This window comes from Pseudophryne corroboree, chromosome 7, assembly GCF_028390025.1.
Source record: "Pseudophryne corroboree isolate aPseCor3 chromosome 7, aPseCor3.hap2, whole genome shotgun sequence".
Taxonomy (NCBI): Eukaryota; Metazoa; Chordata; class Amphibia; order Anura; family Myobatrachidae; genus Pseudophryne; species Pseudophryne corroboree.
Window position 1 is genome coordinate 68,905,802 of NC_086450.1, and position 17,605 is coordinate 68,923,406.

The window sequence follows — 17,605 nt, forward strand, 5'->3', positions numbered from 1 at the left end:
GCCCCATTCCTATCCCAAATATGACATTTTGCCATGATAAAGACAGGGCCTAATGACGTCAGATTCCACCCGGGAGTGGTCATCTGCATCTTCTCTCCGGGCTTTTCCCAGAGAGGAACAACATAAATTATTGATGGCCATTGGGGTGCTATCCATCGATAGCGAAACTGCAAGAAACCATCAATGTTAGTAAACAATGTAATAGTGGACCATTGATGGTTTCACCCAATGATGGTAATTCCTGCTCTTTGACCCAGTAGGGGCAGGGATTCATGTGTCGCAATGGGGGCAGAGCTAGACTCCATGTTCCGGCACCAAATAGAAAAAAATATATTGGGGTGCTTGGTGCCATCGATGGTGGAGAACCATTGGAACTTCATCATCAATGGCAACGAGTGCAAGTTTTGGGCAGGAGAGAGCTTAAACACTTTGGCCAGGCATTCCCAACCTCGGTCCTCAGGGCACACTAACAGTCCAGGTATTAGTGAAATGCATGCTTGAGCTCAGGTGACTTAATTAGTACAGTACCTCAGTTAATTAGATTTAACCATCTTTGCTGAAGCCTGGACATCACTAAAACCTGCACTGTTAGTGTGCCCTGCGGACCAAGGTTGGGAATGCCTGACCTAGGCAGTGAAGAGTGTGGAGGAATGCAGGGAACTATAGGGTTAATTTTGTATAGTTTGGTCAGCCAATCAGTTTGTGGTTAGGGTGTGTGCTTTCAGGTAGGGAAGATTTATAGTTTCAACCTAGGCAGTGCTCTGTTTTTATTTTTCGGTCAGCTGAGCAGGGAAGCACTGTGGTTTAGCTGCACCCTGCAATAGTCCCAGAGATTCCAGCTTCAGCCAGCCGGAGCAGGTATGTACATGAAACCCGTCCTTCTCTATAATGAACAGGCTTATTATATTCACATCACGCTGAAAATGTCTTAAAAAAATGTCAAGGTTCCCAAAATAAAATAGTGTTTGTGACCAGTGTTATACTGGACAATGAGGGTCTCCTAGACAATACGGAGAGATTAGCCGCATTATATGGAATAAACATTCAGTATGTCTTATAAAACCTGGTCCCACATTAATCAATAAATGTATAATCTGTGACTCCAGATCACTTTTGGGGACTGACATGCTCCAGCTGGAAGAAGCACATTCCATAAACTCTATGTACTTAAAAATTGATCTATAACAAATTCTTGTGTGGGGTTTTTTTTTTTAAGACCGTTTCTTTGCTGAGTCCCCTCTACAGTTTATAAGGGAGATGTACTAAGCCTTGGAGAATGATATAGTGGAGAGAGCTAAAGTACAAACCAATCGGCTCCTAACTGCCATGTTACAGGCTGTGTTTGAAAAATGTATATGAAAAAATGGCCTATGATTAATAGAGGTTGCATGAATTATAGGTTGCAGGAAAGACCAGGTGGCCGCCTAGGGCCCAGTGGGTCCTAGGGGGCCCGACTGCCGGGTGTAAGGTGTTGAAAACACTTTCTTTTTTTTAATGTAACATTAGGCTTAGTTGGTCTGACATAGGTGGTGCAGTGGGCAGCAGTGACTGTGCAATCCTCTAGGAGGAGCGGTAGTATGAGTGAGTGGGAGAAGTTGGAGCTTCGGGCGCTGATCACATCAGGGGGTGGAAGGAAAACTGGTTGCAGGCGTCAGAATGGAAGCGCTACCGAAGTGGTGCTGGTGTCTGAGATGCAGGCTGACCGGTGCGGAGGGGGTGAGCAAGGCACCTGTACTCATGCACTCACTGAGTAGTGGAAAGCAGGTGGTGGGAGACCCTGGATACGCTAGCTGACCCACCACTGACTGGGGAAGGGGATACTGAAGAGCTAATAGCTGCTGCACAAAAGGCAGTGGGGAATCGGTGAGGGTAAGGAGAGACTAGAGTGGGTGAAATAAAGAAAGGGTAGTGCAGAAAATAGGGTAGAGCGGTAGAAGGGGGCACAAATAAAGGCGCTGCTGGAAGCAGAGACAGGAGGAACAGACAGAGGGAGATACAGAGACTGAATTGTGTAATTGTTTCAGGTAACACAAATTACTACATACATTTTTAGTTGTAACCGGGTGACTTGACTTTTTTTTATTTATTTTTATAAAAAATTGCATAGAGATAGAGGCAAGTGGACCTGGATTTCAGCGGGTGGGATCGAATGTCTAGTGGATGTACCGACAGGCCACAGCCAATAGGGTTAATATCCGTAAAGGTGGATTAAAGGTGGAGGGGACCCGAATCAGTACTGTAACTTGCTTAGGGCCCCATGGCATGATAATCTGGCTCTGGTTGCAGGGAGAGGTCAGATTAGTGGATTAATAAATGAGTTAATTGACTATTGTGTTGTCTACTGATATTTTGTCTGTGTAACACTTATTGATTATTGTGCTGCATCTTTTCATTTAATTGATCTCTTATGTGTGTTAGTACAGTCTTTTTTTTTTTTTTTTTTCAATTTACCAAACATTGGGTTTGGCAGCCCTTTCGACCTGCCAGCTATCGTTGGTGGTTTTTGTCTCCAAACCAATGGATTTACTTTTCGTAGGCTTACCATACTATCCCTTTAAACCAGGGCACAGGTTCTGTGGCTGATTAAAAGCAGGCTTGAATTAAGCCAGCTACAGAACCTGTATAATTCATGAGTGTCCCAGTTTAAAGGGGTAGTATGGTGAGCCTAACTGTTCGGTTATTTGGCGGTTGGACTGAAACCTGCCGGCAATAGGTCTCAAATGACCAAACTGCCAGATTTCTAGAATCCGCCACTGATTTACAAGAATCCTTTGTTACAAAGGTCAATTATTCCTTTAACTCTCCATACAGCATTAAATTAAATGCATTCCAAGAAATGTATAAGTCTTAAAGTCTTCATTAAATTGGCCCCATGATATATGTAATAAATACACTGCCCCATTAGGGTAATAAATATTATGGCCCCCTATACACTGAAGTGCCAAACGCCATGGGATAAATGCCTAGTATCCCCCCTATAGCCCAGTGAAGTGCAGCAACTCGACGTTGCATCGATTCCACAAGTGGAGGGGAGACCTTTGGAGAGATGTTGACCTATGCCGTCTATCCAGAGGGGTTCCTACATTTTACTGGGCACCTATCCCATGACTTCTGGCACTTTTCCTTGTAGACAAATGGGGTCCATTGCATCATGGAGTCACATGCCTCACCCGAACCCTACCATCAGCCCGGAACAACTCCAACTGTGACTCATTGGACCACCCCACGTCTTGCCAGTCCTCCAGGGTCCAATTAGCAACGTCGCCTGTTTAATAGCTTTAGGAGACTATTCAGTTTGGAATTCTCAAGCCAGCACTGCATGGTGTTGTCATTGCACAGTGTTTGGTATTTATAGAGCTTCCTAGAATTACTACGCCCAAGATGTAGACAAGTGTGACAGCTGGGTCATACTAGTGCCCTAGGGTAAAAGTCACTCCATGGGACATGACATACTGTACATCACCCAGTCATGGCAGGTGATTCTACTGGAGGTGTTAGCCTTCTGTGAGGTGAAGTGCAAAGCTGTCAGACACCGGTCTGGTGACAACTGCGTGTACTTGAATCATGTGCGAATCTCAACTCTTTCCTCCTTTAAACTGTGGGGATTTATAAATATATGTAATTAGTAATTATTTCTTTTTTTTACTGGTGAATATTGCAGCATTAAAAAATTTACTTGTGGCTGCAATCTAGCAGGGAAGCATCACTAGTGAGCTGAACGTTTCTCATCTGCTGGCTAGCCGAGTAATGCGTCCGCAATGGATCTGAAAGCCAAGATTTCAGGTTCACAAATAGGGAAAAAACAAGTACAAAATAATGGGGAAAAAATATGTGAAACCTGTATATATTGCTTTTCAATATGCATTCAGCAATGGGACATCAGAAAGCATCTGATGGCATTATGATTATTTTTTTTTACAAGCAAGGAAAAGCTGAGCCTGATAAACTGACAAGACAATCACTAGACCCTGCTGGAGAAATCACTAATTTCTCCACAGAATGCCTATTGTTTGATACTAGAGATGTGCACCGGAAATTTTTCGGGTTTTGGATTCAGTTCCACGGGCATGTTTTGGATTCGGACGCGTTTTGGCAAAACCTCCCTTAAAGTTTTTTCAGATTCGGGTGTGTTTTGGATTCGGGTGTTTTTTTTCCAAAAACCCCTCAAACAGCTTAAATCAGAGAATTTGGGGGTAATTTTGATCTTATAGTATTAACCTCAATAACCATAATTTCCACTCATTTCCAGTCTATTCTGAATACCTCACAATATTATTTTTGGTCCTAAAATTTGCACAGAGGTTGTAAGCTAAGCGACCCAAGAGGGTGGCACAAACACCTGGCCCATCTAGGAGTGGCACTGCAGTGGTAGACAGGATGGCACTTAATAAAATTGGCCCCAAACAGCACATGATGCAAAGAAAAACAGAGGTGCACCAAGGTCGCTGGATGGCTAAGCTAAGCGACACAAACACCTCAATATCACAGGAATTATTTGTTCTAATCAATGGTATTATTGGTCCAAATCACTGGAAGAAAATGACAAAATCACTAGAATGAAAAGCCAGTATCACAGGAATTATTCCTTCTAATCAATGGTATTATTGGTCCAAGTCACTGGAAGAAAATCACAAAAGCACGAATTAAATGGCAGTAATGTCAGGAATTATATCAAATGGCAGTACCACTGGACATATACGGAAGTGTCAGACATGATGGCACTTTAAAAAAAAAAAAAAAAAGTTTTTTTTTATATGACAGGGACAAACCCACTGTCCTAACAATTGGCAGGGCTGATTAAACAAACAGCCAGGGGGAAACTCCTGAATCCAGTTTGTAACCCTGGGTAATAATTTTTATTACCCGGGATATAATTGTAATCACTAAGGCTCTCCTGTAGTGATGTAGATGAGATCCCCCCCCCCCCCAGTGGACAACCACATGGGAGTCCTTCCGCATCACGCTGAGGACGCTAAGGGAGTAGAATCCAACCTCTGAAACCGTGCACCTGTAGAGGGTGCAGACTTTCTGCTCTTTCTATGGCCTAGATTCGTGCAGAAGTAGGCCCTCCCAAATTTTTTCGATCTGGCAGCCCAAGGGGGCTGCATCAGAGAAGCAGAGTTACGTCTTCTCACAGGTGGTGCTGTGGAAGGATTTGTATTCAGAGTGTCCCCAAGCGGTGTCTCGCCTGCGAAGGGGAGGTACCTCTTGGATTCGGCGTCTGCGTACCATTGGCGGATCCAGAGACCTCTGCGAGCTGCTACTGCCATGGAGAATGCTCTAGAATTCATCAGCCCAATGTCCCTCATGGCTTTCACTATGAATTTAACCGAATCCTTTGTGACCTAGAATCAAGACAACATCGTCCCTATGGATTGTATCAAGGTCTTCTATTAAATTGTCTGACAATTTTAACATAGCCCTAGCTACCCAAGTGCATGCAATGGTGGGCCTAAGAGGCAGCTCCAGTAGCCGTGTAAATGGATTTTAGAGTTGTCTCTATCTTGCGGTCAGTCGGCTCCTTTAACGAGGCCGAGCCTGGTACAGGTAATGTAATTACCCCATATGGCCTGGACACCGAAATGTCCATTATGGGAGGAATCTCCCATCTCCTTCTATCCTCCTCAGGAAAGGGATATGTCTTAAGTACTTTATTGGGGATGTGAAAAACCTCTTCTGGGTTTAACCAGGATCTTTCAAATAGGGTATTCAACTCTTCCGAAACCGGGAATGTCACTAATGATTTTGCAGTTAGCATACAAGAATTTTCCTCTATTTGTATTGGTATTTCTAACATATCCCTAATGGCACTGATACATTGCTGAATTTTATATTCCAATCTATCATAGTGCCCCCCTCTAACTTCTGTGTCGATCCCTGTGTCTGCATCAATGTCCGCGTTGGCCTGCAAGACCTGTGTATCAGGAGCTGAGGGGGTCCTAGATGAAATGGACTGATCCATATCTAGAGCATTCTTCATAGCTTTTTTCCAGCAACTTAATAGAGTATGCCCTAATGAACTCTGAGGAATCTTATTTCCTAGGCTATCCAGCCATTCTGTCTCCATCCTAATGGGATGAAACCACTCCAGGCAATCCTGAGTACCTGGTACAGACTCCTCTGAGGAAGACACCTCCACAACCTCCAAAACATTTTGTTCTGACATGACACTGACCAGTGATACTGAGCACTGTTCAGGATACTAGAAGTGACATGGAGCTGCAAGATACAGCAATGGCCTACTGTACTGTACTACTATATACTAGTGATGTGCACCGGAAATTTTTCGGGTTTTGTGTTTAGGTTTTGGATTCGGTTCCGCTGCTGTCTTTTGGATTCGGACGCGTTTTGGCAAAACCTCCCTGAAAATTTTTTGTCGGATTCGGGTGTGTTTTGGATTCGGTTTTTTTTTTTTTTTACAAAAAACCCTCAAACAGCTTAAATCATAGAATTTTAGAGATGAGCGCCGGAAATTTTTCGGGTTTTGTGTTTTGGTTTTGGGTTCGGTTCCGCGGCCGTGTTTTGGGTTCGACCGCGTTTTGGCAAAACCTCACCGAATTTTTTTTGTCGGATTCGGGTGTGTTTTGGATTCGGGTGTTTTTTTCAAAAAACACTAAAAAACAGCTTAAATCATAGAATTTGGGGGTCATTTTGATCCCAAAGTATTATTAACCTCAAAAACCATAATTTACACTCATTTTCAGTCTATTCTGAATACCTCACACCTCACAATATTATTTTTAGTCCTAAAATTTGCACCTAGGTCGCTGGATGACTAAGCTAAGCGACCCTAGTGGCCGACACAAACACCGGGCCCATCTAGGAGTGTCACTGCAGTGTCACGCAGGATGTCCCTTCCAAAAAACCCTCCCCAAACAGCACATGACGCAAAGAAAAAAAGAGGCGCAATGAGGTAGCTGTGTGAGTAAGATAAGCGACCCTAGTGGCCGACACAAACACCGGGCCCATCTAGGAGTGTCACTGCAGTGTCACGCAGGATGTCCCTTCCAAAAAACCCTCCCCAAACAGCACATGACGCAAAGAAAAAAAGAGGCGCAATGAGGTAGCTGTGTGAGTAAGATAAGCGACCCTAGTGGCCGACACAAACACCGGGCCCATCTAGGAGTGTCACTGCAGTGTCACGCAGGATGTCCCTTCCAAAAAACCCTCCCCAAACAGCACATGACGCAAAGAAAAAAAGAGGCGCAATGAGGTAGCTGTGTGAGTAAGATAAGCGACCCTAGTGGCCGACACAAACACCGGGCCCATCTAGGAGTGTCACTGCAGTGTCACGCAGGATGTCCCTTCCAAAAAACCCTCCCCAAACAGCACATGACGCAAAGAAAAAAAGAGGCGCAATGAGGTAGCTGTGTGAGTAAGATAAGCGACCCTAGTGGCCGACACAAACACCGGGCCCATCTAGGAGTGTCACTGCAGTGTCACGCAGGATGTCCCTTCCAAAAAACCCTCCCCAAACAGCACATGACGCAAAGAAAAAAAGAGGCGCAATGAGGTAGCTGTGTGAGTAAGATAAGCGACCCTAGTGGCCGACACAAACACCGGGCCCATCTAGGAGTGTCACTGCAGTGTCACGCAGGATGTCCCTTCCAAAAAACCCTCCCCAAACAGCACATGACGCAAAGAAAAAAAGAGGCGCAATGAGGTAGCTGTGTGAGTAAGATAAGCGACCCTAGTGGCCGACACAAACACCGGGCCCATCTAGGAGTGGCACTGCAGTGTCACGCAGGATGTCCCTTCCAAAAAACCCTCCCCAAACAGCACATGACGCAAAGAAAAAAAGAGGCGCAATGAGGTAGCTGTGTGAGTAAGATAAGCGACCCTAGTGGCCGACACAAACACCGGGCCCATCTAGGAGTGGCACTGCAGTGTCACGCAGGATGTCCCTTCCAAAAAACCCTCCCCAAACAGCACATGACGCAAAGAAAAAAAGAGGCGCAATGAGGTAGCTGTGTGAGTAAGATAAGCGACCCTAGTGGCCGACACAAACACCGGGCCCATCTAGGAGTGGCACTGCAGTGTCACGCAGGATGTCCCTTCCAAAAAACCCTCCCCAAACAGCACATGACGCAAAGAAAAAAAGAGGCGCAATGAGGTAGCTGTGTGAGTAAGATAAGCGACCCTAGTGGCCGACACAAACACCGGGCCCATCTAGGAGTGGCACTGCAGTGTCACGCAGGATGTCCCTTCCAAAAAACCATCCCCAAACAGCACATGATGCAAAGAAAAAAAGAGGCGCAATGAGGTAGCTGTGTGAGTAAGATAAGCGACCCTAGTGGCCGACACAAACATCGGGCCCATCTAGGAGTGGCACTGCAGTGTCACGCAGGATGTCCCTTCCAAAAAACCCTCCCCAAACAGCACATGACGCAAATAAAAATGAAAGAAAAAAGAGGTGCAAGATGGAATTGTCCTTGGGCCCTCCCACCCACCCTTATGTTGTATAAACAGGACATGCACACTTTAACCAACCCATCATTTCAGTGACAGGGTCTGCCACACGACTGTGACTGAAATGACGGGTTGGTTTGGACCCCCACCAAAAAAGAAGCAATTAATCTCTCCTTGCACAAACTGGCTCTACAGAGGCAAGATGTCCACCTCATCATTATCCTCCGATATATCACCGTGTACATCCCCCTCCTCACAGATTATCAATTCGTCCCCACTGGAATCCACCATCTCAGCTCCCTGTGTACTTTGTGGAGGCAATTGCTGCTGGTCAATGTCTCCACGGAGGAATTGATTATAATTCATTTTAATGAACATCATCTTCTCCACATTTTCTGGATGTAACCTCGTACGCCGATTGCTGACAAGGTGAGCGGCGGCACTAAGCACTCTTTCGGAGTACACACTTGTGGGAGGGCAACTTAGGTAGAATAAAGCCAGTTTGTGCAAGGGCCTCCAAATTGCCTCTTTTTCCTGCCAGTATAAGTACGGACTGTGTGACGTGCCTACTTGGATGCGGTCACTCATATAATCCTCCACCATTCTTTCAATGTTGAGAGAATCATATGCAGTGACAGTAGACGACATGTCCGTAATCGTTGTCAGGTCCTTCAGTCCGGACCAGATGTCAGCATCAGCAGTCGCTCCAGACTGCCCTGCATCACCGCCAGCGGGTGGGCTCGGAATTCTGAGCCTTTTCCTCGCACCCCCAGTTGCGGGAGAATGTGAAGGAGGAGATGTTGACAGGTCGCGTTCCGCTTGACTTGACAATTTTCTCACCAGCAGGTCTTTGAACCCCAGCAGACTTGTGTCTGCCGGAAAGAGAGATCCAAGGTAGGCTTTAAATCTAGGATCGAGCACGGTGGCCAAAATGTAGTGCTCTGATTTCAACAGATTGACCACCCGTGAATCCTTGTTAAGCGAATTAAGGGCTCCATCCACAAGTCCCACATGCCTAGCGGAATCGCTCCGTGTTAGCTCCTCCTTCAATGTCTCCAGCTTCTTCTGCAAAAGCCTGATGAGGGGAATGACCTGACTCAGGCTGGCAGTGTCTGAACTGACTTCACGTGTGGCAAGTTCAAAGGGCATCAGAACCTTGCACAACGTTGAAATCATTCTCCACTGCGCTTGAGACAGGTGCATTCCACCTCCTATATCGTGCTCAATTGTATAGGCTTGAATGGCCTTTTGCTGCTCCTCCAACCTCTGAAGCATATAGAGGGTTGAATTCCACCTCGTTACCACTTCTTGCTTCAGATGATGGCAGGGCAGGTTCAGTAGTTTTTGGTGGTGCTCCAGTCTTCTGTACGTGGTGCCTGTACGCCGAAAGTGTCCCGCAATTCTTCTGGCCACCGACAGCATCTCTTGCACGCCCCTGTCGTTTTTTAAATAATTCTGCACCACCAAATTCAAGGTATGTGCAAAACATGGGACGTGCTGGAATTTGCCCATATTTAATGCACACACAATATTGCTGGCGTTGTCCGATGCCACAAATCCACAGGAGAGTCCAATTGGGGTAAGCCATTCCGCGATGATCTTCCTCAGTTGCCGTAAGAGGTTTTCAGCTGTGTGCGTATTCTGGAAACCGGTGATACAAAGCGTAGCCTGCCTAGGAAAGAGTTGGCGTTTGCGAGATGCTGCTACTGGTGCCGCCGCTGCTGTTCTTGCGGCGGGAGTCCATACATCTACCCAGTGGGCTGTCACAGTCATATAGTCCTGACCCTGCCCTGCTCCACTTGTCCACATGTCCGTGGTTAAGTGGACATTGGGTACAGCTGCATTTTTTAGGACACTGGTGACTCTTTTTCTGAGGTCTGTGTACATTTTCGGTATCGCCTGCCTAGAGAAATGGAACCTAGATGGTATTTGGTACCGGGGACACAGTACCTCCAACAAGTCTCTAGTTGGCTCTGCAGTAATGATGGATACCGGAACCACGTTTCTCACCACCCAGGATGCCAAGGCCTCAGTTATCCGCTTTGCAGTAGGATGACTGCTGTGATATTTCATCTTCCTCGCAAAGGACTGTTGGACAGTCAATTGCTTGGTGGAAGTAGTAAAAGTGGTCTTACGACTTCCCCTCTGGGATGACCATCGACTCCCAGCAGCAACAACAGCAGCGCCAGCAGCAGTAGGCGTTACACGCAAGGATGCATCGGAGGAATCCCAGGCAGGAGAGGAATCGTCAGAATTGCCAGTGACATGGCCTGCAGGACTATTGGCATTCCTGGGGAAGGAGAAAATTGACACTGAGGGAGTTGGTGGGGTGGTTTGCGTGAGCTTGGTTACAAGAGGAAGGGATTTACTGGTCAGTGGACTGCTTCCGCTGTCACCCAAAGTTTTTGAACTTGTCACTGACTTATTATGAATGCGCTGCAGGTGACGTATAAGGGAGGATGTTCCGAGGTGGTTAACGTCCTTACCCCTACTTATTACAGCTTGACAAAGGCAACACACGGCTTGACACCTGTTGTCCGCATTTCTGTTGAAATACTTCCACACCGAAGAGCTGATTTTTTTGGTATTTTCACCAGGCATGTCAGTGGCCATATTCCTCCCACGGACAACAGGTGTCTCCCCGGGTGCCTGACTTAAACAAACCACCTCACCATCAGAATCCTCCTGGTCAATTTCCTCCCCAGCGCCAGCAACACCCATATCCTCCTCATCCTGGTGTACTTCAACACTGACATCTTCAATCTGACTATCAGGAACTGGACTGCGGGTGCTCCTTCCAGCACTTGCAGGGGGCGTGCAAATGGTGGAAGGCGCATGCTCTTCACGTCCAGTGTTGGGAAGGTCAGGCATCGCAACCGACACAATTGGACTCTCCTTGTGGATTTGGGATTTCGAAGAACGCACAGTTCTTTGCGGTGCTTTTGCCAGCTTGAGTCTTTTCAGTTTTCTAGCGAGAGGCTGAGTGCTTCCATCCTCATGTGAAGCTGAACCACTAGCCATGAACATAGGCCAGGGCCTCAGCCGTTCCTTGCCACTCCGTGTGGTAAATGGCATATTGGCAAGTTTACGCTTCTCCTCCGACAATTTTATTTTAGGTTTTGGAGTCCTTTTTTTACTGATATTTGGTGTTTTGGATTTGACATGCTCTGTACTATGACATTGGGCATCGGCCTTGGCAGACGACGTTGCTGGCATTTCATCGTCTCGGCCATGACTAGTGGCAGCAGCTTCAGCACGAGGTGGAAGTGGATCTTGATCTTTCCCTAATTTTGGAACCTCAACATTTTTGTTCTCCATATTTTAATAGGCACAACTAAAAGGCACCTCAGGTAAACAATGTGTTAGGCGCCGAGGGTCCGCCCGTCAGTGCGGCCCGGCGCCTAGCAACTAGGGACGCCGCATGCGGACAGCCGCCGGCTCCCTAGCAACGCTAGACGCCGGGCGCACGGAGCCGCTCAGACCCTAGCAACGGGGACGCCACTGTCGGACCGCGTTCCCCGTTGCTGGGTCTAGATTAATCACCTCATTGGTATCCTGGCCGTGCAGCATGCAGCTGCACGGCATGATTGTTAATTACCCTGTCTGGCTCCTGATTGGAGAGCTCCCAGTTAAAAGCACTCTTTGGACTTCTCACAGACGCCGGTAATAGCTTCCTGTTTGCTGTGTCTGTTGCAGAGAGTTTTCCAGTCCTGTCTATCCGGTCGTTCCTGTCCTCAGTGGTCCAATACTCGGAAGTTGTCATCTTTTCCTGGAGTCCTGACCGAGCACCTTTAACATCCTGTGGTGTTCGTGAGTCGCGGCGTAGCCGTGTGTTGCGGCTTGACCGCTTACTATTTATTATTTGGTTATATTGTGTTTCTGAGCTTTTGCGGAGGATTCCGCTCCCACAAATCCACTCTGGTATCCAGCAGTGCTGGATAGGAGTAACGGATTCGTGGATTTTTGGTTGTCCTTTTCCCTGGCGGTTTGTCCGCACATACTTCTGGTTTAAGTTAGTTAGCTTGTAGCCCCTGGCCTGGTTGCTTAGTCAGAGGGCCCCTTGTTATCACCCTGTCTCGGATTTCCCTTTGTCTCCCATTAAGACCTGAGGGGGCATCGGAGTTGGGCAGACATAATCCGCCCTTCAAACGCGGCTGCCATGGGCTCAAGCAACCATAGTCTCGCAGGGTATTTCTGATAACACGGGCGAGACAACGGAGTTAGGGCGCCAGGGGTTACTAGGCTTTCCTGCTCCCGTAACCAGCATTCCATTCCAGTACTCTGACCTCCGTCATAAGATCACCTCTGGTCAGACGTACTGGTATCATAACATTATTACCGGCCAGACTAAAATTTAAAATTAAACAGGGTTTGATTTTTTCCCTTATTTCAGTTTGGAAGATTTGTCGGCCTCATGAATCCCACTGGTGTAGGGCCAAATCCTGGCCAGCTTCTAGTTAGTCAGATTCAAGAACTTACTCAGATGGTTCAGGATCTATCCCTTCGGGTGAGGTCACAGGAAGATCTGTTACGGACTTCCCCGAGGGTCGTTCCTGAACCAAAAATGCATTTGCCTGACCGTTTTTCTGGGGATAGAAAGCAGTTTTTTAATTTTAAAGAGTCTTGTAAACTTTATTTTCGTTTAAGACCAGTCTCCTCAGGTACGGAATCTCAGCGGGTCGGAATTATTATTTCTTTACTTCAGGGGGATCCCCAGACCTGGGCTTTTGGTTTAAGAACTGACGATCCGGCATTGTTGTCTGTAGACGCCTTTCTGGGGTCTTTAGGGCTATTGTATGATGACCCTGATAGAGAGGCATCCGCCGAGAGTCATTTGCGTGCTCTCAGACAGGGTAAGAATCCCGCAGAGATTTATTGTACGGAGTTTCGCCGTTGGTCGAACGACTGTGGATGGAATGACCCAGCCCTGCGCAGTCAGTTTCGCCTCGGCTTATCTGAGTCTATAAAAGACAGTCTCCTTCAGTATCCCGCTCCTGAGACTCTTGATAAACTCATGGAGCTTTCTATTAAGATTGATCGTCGTCTCAGAGAGCGGAGGGCTGAAAAAGGAGCATCTGTCGGGTCTACTCCTGGTGTTTTTTCCATTCCTGTGGACATAGAGGAGCCCATGCAGATAGGTCTCTCCAAGCTGTCTCCTGAAGAAAGAACCAGAAGGCAAAATTCTGGTCTTTGTTTGTATTGTGGGAGTAAGGGACATTTTGCCCGTAATTGTCCGAACAAGTCGGGAAACGCCTCGACCAAGTGAATTGTGAGGGGGTTCACTTTGGTCTGCAGCTTATCTCCTCAAATAATTCACTGTTAGTCCCAGCTAAAGTTTCCTTTGGCAGCCTCTCTTCCTCGGTGTCGGCTTTTGTTGACAGTGGAGCTGCAGGGAACTTTATGGACTTAACGTGGGCCAAGGCCTTAGGTATTCCTCAGTTAGCCTTGGGTAGGTGTATCACCATGCATGGTTTAGATGGGAGTCCCTTGTCCAATGTGGTTATTTCTCTCTGTACACCTCCTGTACTATTTTCGGTAGGAGCTCTTCATTCCGAAAAAATTTAATTTTTCCTTACCCATTGCCCAGCAGTTCCAGTGGTTCTGGGTCACCCTTGGCTGGCCTTTCATAATCCCATCATTGATTGGCAGTCGGGGGAGATCTCACAGTGGGGTACCATCTGTAATAAAGAATGTATTACGCTTCCCATCAGAATAGCTGCTGTCATTCCCGCACCCATTCCTGTGGAATACCAGGATTTTGTTGATGTATTTTCCAAGGGCAATGCGGACATTCTGCCTCCCCATCGGCCTTATGATTGTGCTATTGAGCTAATTCCTGGTGCCACTTTGCCTAAGGGAAGGTTATATGCATTGTCCGGACCAGAAACTGTGGCTATGAATGAATATGTTAAAGAAAGCCTAGGGAAAGGATTTATCAGGCCGTCTAAATCCCCTTTAAGTGCAGGCTTCTTCTTTGTGGAGAAGAAGGATGGATCACTCAGACCTTGCATTGACTTTAGAGCCTTGAATAAAATCTCAGTAAAAAATACTTACCCTTTGCCGCTGATTTCTGTCCTCTTTGATCAGCTACGTTCGGCTGTGATTTTTTCTAAGATTGACCTGAGAGGAGCATATAACCTCATCCGAATCAAGTCAGGGGATGAGTGGAAAACGGCATTCAGTACTCAGTCGGGTCACTATGAGTATCTGGTTATGCCATTCGGCCTGTCTAACGCTCCGGCAGTTTTCCAGGATCTCATTAACGATGTGCTCCGTGATTTTCTTGGAAGATTCGTAGTAGTCTATTTAGACGATATCTTGATATATTCTGACTCTATTGAACAACACGTTACCCAGGTGCGTCAGGTTCTAAAAAAATTACGTGAAAATCACCTATATGCCAAGCTGGAGAAGTGTGAATTTCATGTCACGGAGGTATCCTTTTTAGGGTACATTATTTCCCCTCGGGGATTCTGTATGGAACCGAAGAAGCTCCAAGCCATCCTTAGTTGGGCGCAACCCACCAACTTAAAAGCAATTCAGCGCTTTTTAGGGTTTGCGAATTATTATAGAAGATTTATTCACTCTTTTTCCGACCTAGTTGCTCCCATTGTGGCACTGACTAAGAAGGGAGCGGATCCAACCAACTGGTCACGTGAAGCTGAGTTATCTTTTCAGGCCTTGAAACAAGCCTTTGTCTCAGCCCCGGTCCTCAGACATCCCAACCCAGAATTGCCTTTCATTGTTGAGGTTGATGCCTCGGAGGTTGGAGTAGGGGCTATCCTATCTCAGAAGGATCCGGATTCTCTAGAATTACATCCTTGTGCCTTTATGTCCAGGAAATTCTCATCTGCTGAATCCAACTACGATGTTGGTAACCGGGAATTACTGGCTATTAAATGGGCTTTCGAGGAGTGGAGGCATTGGCTTGAGGGAGCAACACATACCATTTCAGTTTTGACTGATCACAAAAATCTTCAGTACATTGAATCAGCTAAACGGCTGAATGCCCGGCAAGCTCGTTGGGCTTTATTTTTTACTCGTTTCAAGTTTATTATCACCTTCAGGCCAGGTTCCAAGAATGCCAAGGCGGATGCCCTGTCACGCAGTTTTCTTCCAGTTCATGATAACAGTCCTGTTACTCCCATACTTCCGTCTTCAGTCATTCGGGCAGGCCTCACACAAGATTTATTTACCCAGTTAAAGCAGCTTCAACATCAAGCTCCTGGAAATACTCCTGCTGGTCATCTTTATGTCCCTGAGTTTTTGAGAGCAACTGTTTTGACGGAGTTTCATGATAGCAAAGTTGCCGGGCATCCGGGGATCGCTAAGACTTTGGAATTAGTCTCCCGCTCAGTATGGTGGCCTGGTCTTTCCAAAGACATTAAGGAGTTTGTTTTTTCGTGTCAGGTCTGTGCACAGCATAAAGTTCCCCGTTCCTTGCCTATCGGTCAACTTATGCCCTTGAATGTTCCTCTCAGGCCATGGTCTCATATTTCCATGGATTTTGTGGTGGACCTCCCTCTGTCAGCCGGATGCCGAGTCATATGGGTGGTAGTTGACCGTTTGAGCAAGATGGCCCATTTCATTGCTCTTCCCCGATTGCCATCTGCCCAGGGATTGGCAGTTTTGTTCCTCTGCCATGTTTTCAGACTCCATGGGTTACCCACTGATATTGTTTCTGATCGGGGTCCACAATTCATTGCACAATTTTGGAAGTCTTTTTGTGCCTCTTTAAAGATGAAATTGTCTTTAACGTCTGGCTACCATCCCCAATCCAACGGGCAGACTGAGCGAGTTAATCAATCATTAAAACAATATTTGCGTTTGTACTCGGCCAAACTCCAAAATGACTGGTCCGAGTTTCTTCCGTTGGCGGAGTTTGCTTACAACAATGCCTGTCATTCCTCCACCAATGTGTCTCCATTTTTTACAGTTTTTGGTTTTCACCCCAGAGCTAATTCCTTTTTTCAACATTCCTCTGTCTCCTCACTGACCTTGACCGCTCATCTGAGACTCATTTGGAGAAAAGTGCACCTTGCTCTCAGAAAAGCGGCATTTCGGGAGAAAAATTTTTCTGACAGGCTCCGGCGGCCGTGCACTTTTAAAGTTGGAGATAGGGTGTGGTTGTCGACTCGCAACATTAGACTTCGACAAACCTCAGCCAGATTGGGCCCTAAATTTATTGGACCATTTCATATTATAAAAAAAATCAATCCAGTTGCTTTCCGGTTACGTTTACCAAGAACTCTCCGGATCGGAAATACTTTCCATTGCTCCCTGTTGAAACCATACGTTTCTTCCAGTAGATTTCCTCGGAAGATCTCTCAGGGGATATCACCAATAGATGTACAGGGTCAGCAGGAGTTCTTGGTGGAGAAGGTTCTCGATTCCAAGTTGTCCCGGGGTCGGCTTTATTTTTTGGTACATTGGAGAGGTTATGGTCCAGAAGAAAGGTCTTGGGTCCTGGATGAGGATCTCCATGCCCCGAGGCTCAAAAAGGCATTTTTTCGAGAATTTCCTCAGAAACCTGGCCTTAGGGGTTCCTTGACCCCTCCTCAAGGGGGGGGTACTGTTAGGCGCCGAAGGTCCGCCCGTCAGTGCGGCCCGGCGCCTAGCAACTAGGGACGCCGCATGCGGACAGCCGCCGGCTCCCTAGCAACGCTAGACGCCGGGCGCACGGAGCCGCTCAGACCCTAGCAACGGGGACGCCACTGTCGGACCGCGTTCCCCGTTGCTGGGTCTAGATTAATCACCTCATTGGTATCCTGGCCGTGCAGCATGCAGCTGCACGGCATGATTGTTAATTACCCTGTCTGGCTCCTGATTGGAGAGCTCCCAGTTAAAAGCACTCTCTGGACTTCTCACAGACGCCGGTAATAGCTTCCTGTTTGCTGTGTCTGTTGCAGAGAGTTTTCCAGTCCTGTCTATCCGGTCGTTCCTGTCCTCAGTGGTCCAATACTCGGAAGTTGTCATCTTTTCCTTGAGTCCTGACCGAGCACCTTTAACATCCTGTGGTGTTCGTGAGTCGCGGCGTAGCCGTGTGTTGCGGCTTGACCGCTTACTATTTATTATTTGGTTATATTGTGTTTCGGAGCTTTTGCGGAGGATTCCGCTCCCACAAATCCACTCTGGTATCCAGCGGTGCTGGATAGGAGTAACTGATTCGTGGATTTTTGGTTGTCCTTTTCCCTGG

General features: G+C 47.0%; 1 long non-coding RNA gene across 1 annotated transcript in view; it reads left to right on the top strand.

The window, feature by feature from the left end:
- The first annotated feature begins 764 nt into the window (after positions 1-764).
- Positions 765-17,605, top strand: part of LOC134943379 (uncharacterized) — a 34,416-nt gene continuing 17,575 nt past the window's right edge. The window contains exon 1 of the long non-coding RNA XR_010181503.1: positions 765-858. This is a non-coding gene — a long non-coding RNA (uncharacterized LOC134943379). The remainder of the gene's footprint in view (positions 859-17,605) is intronic.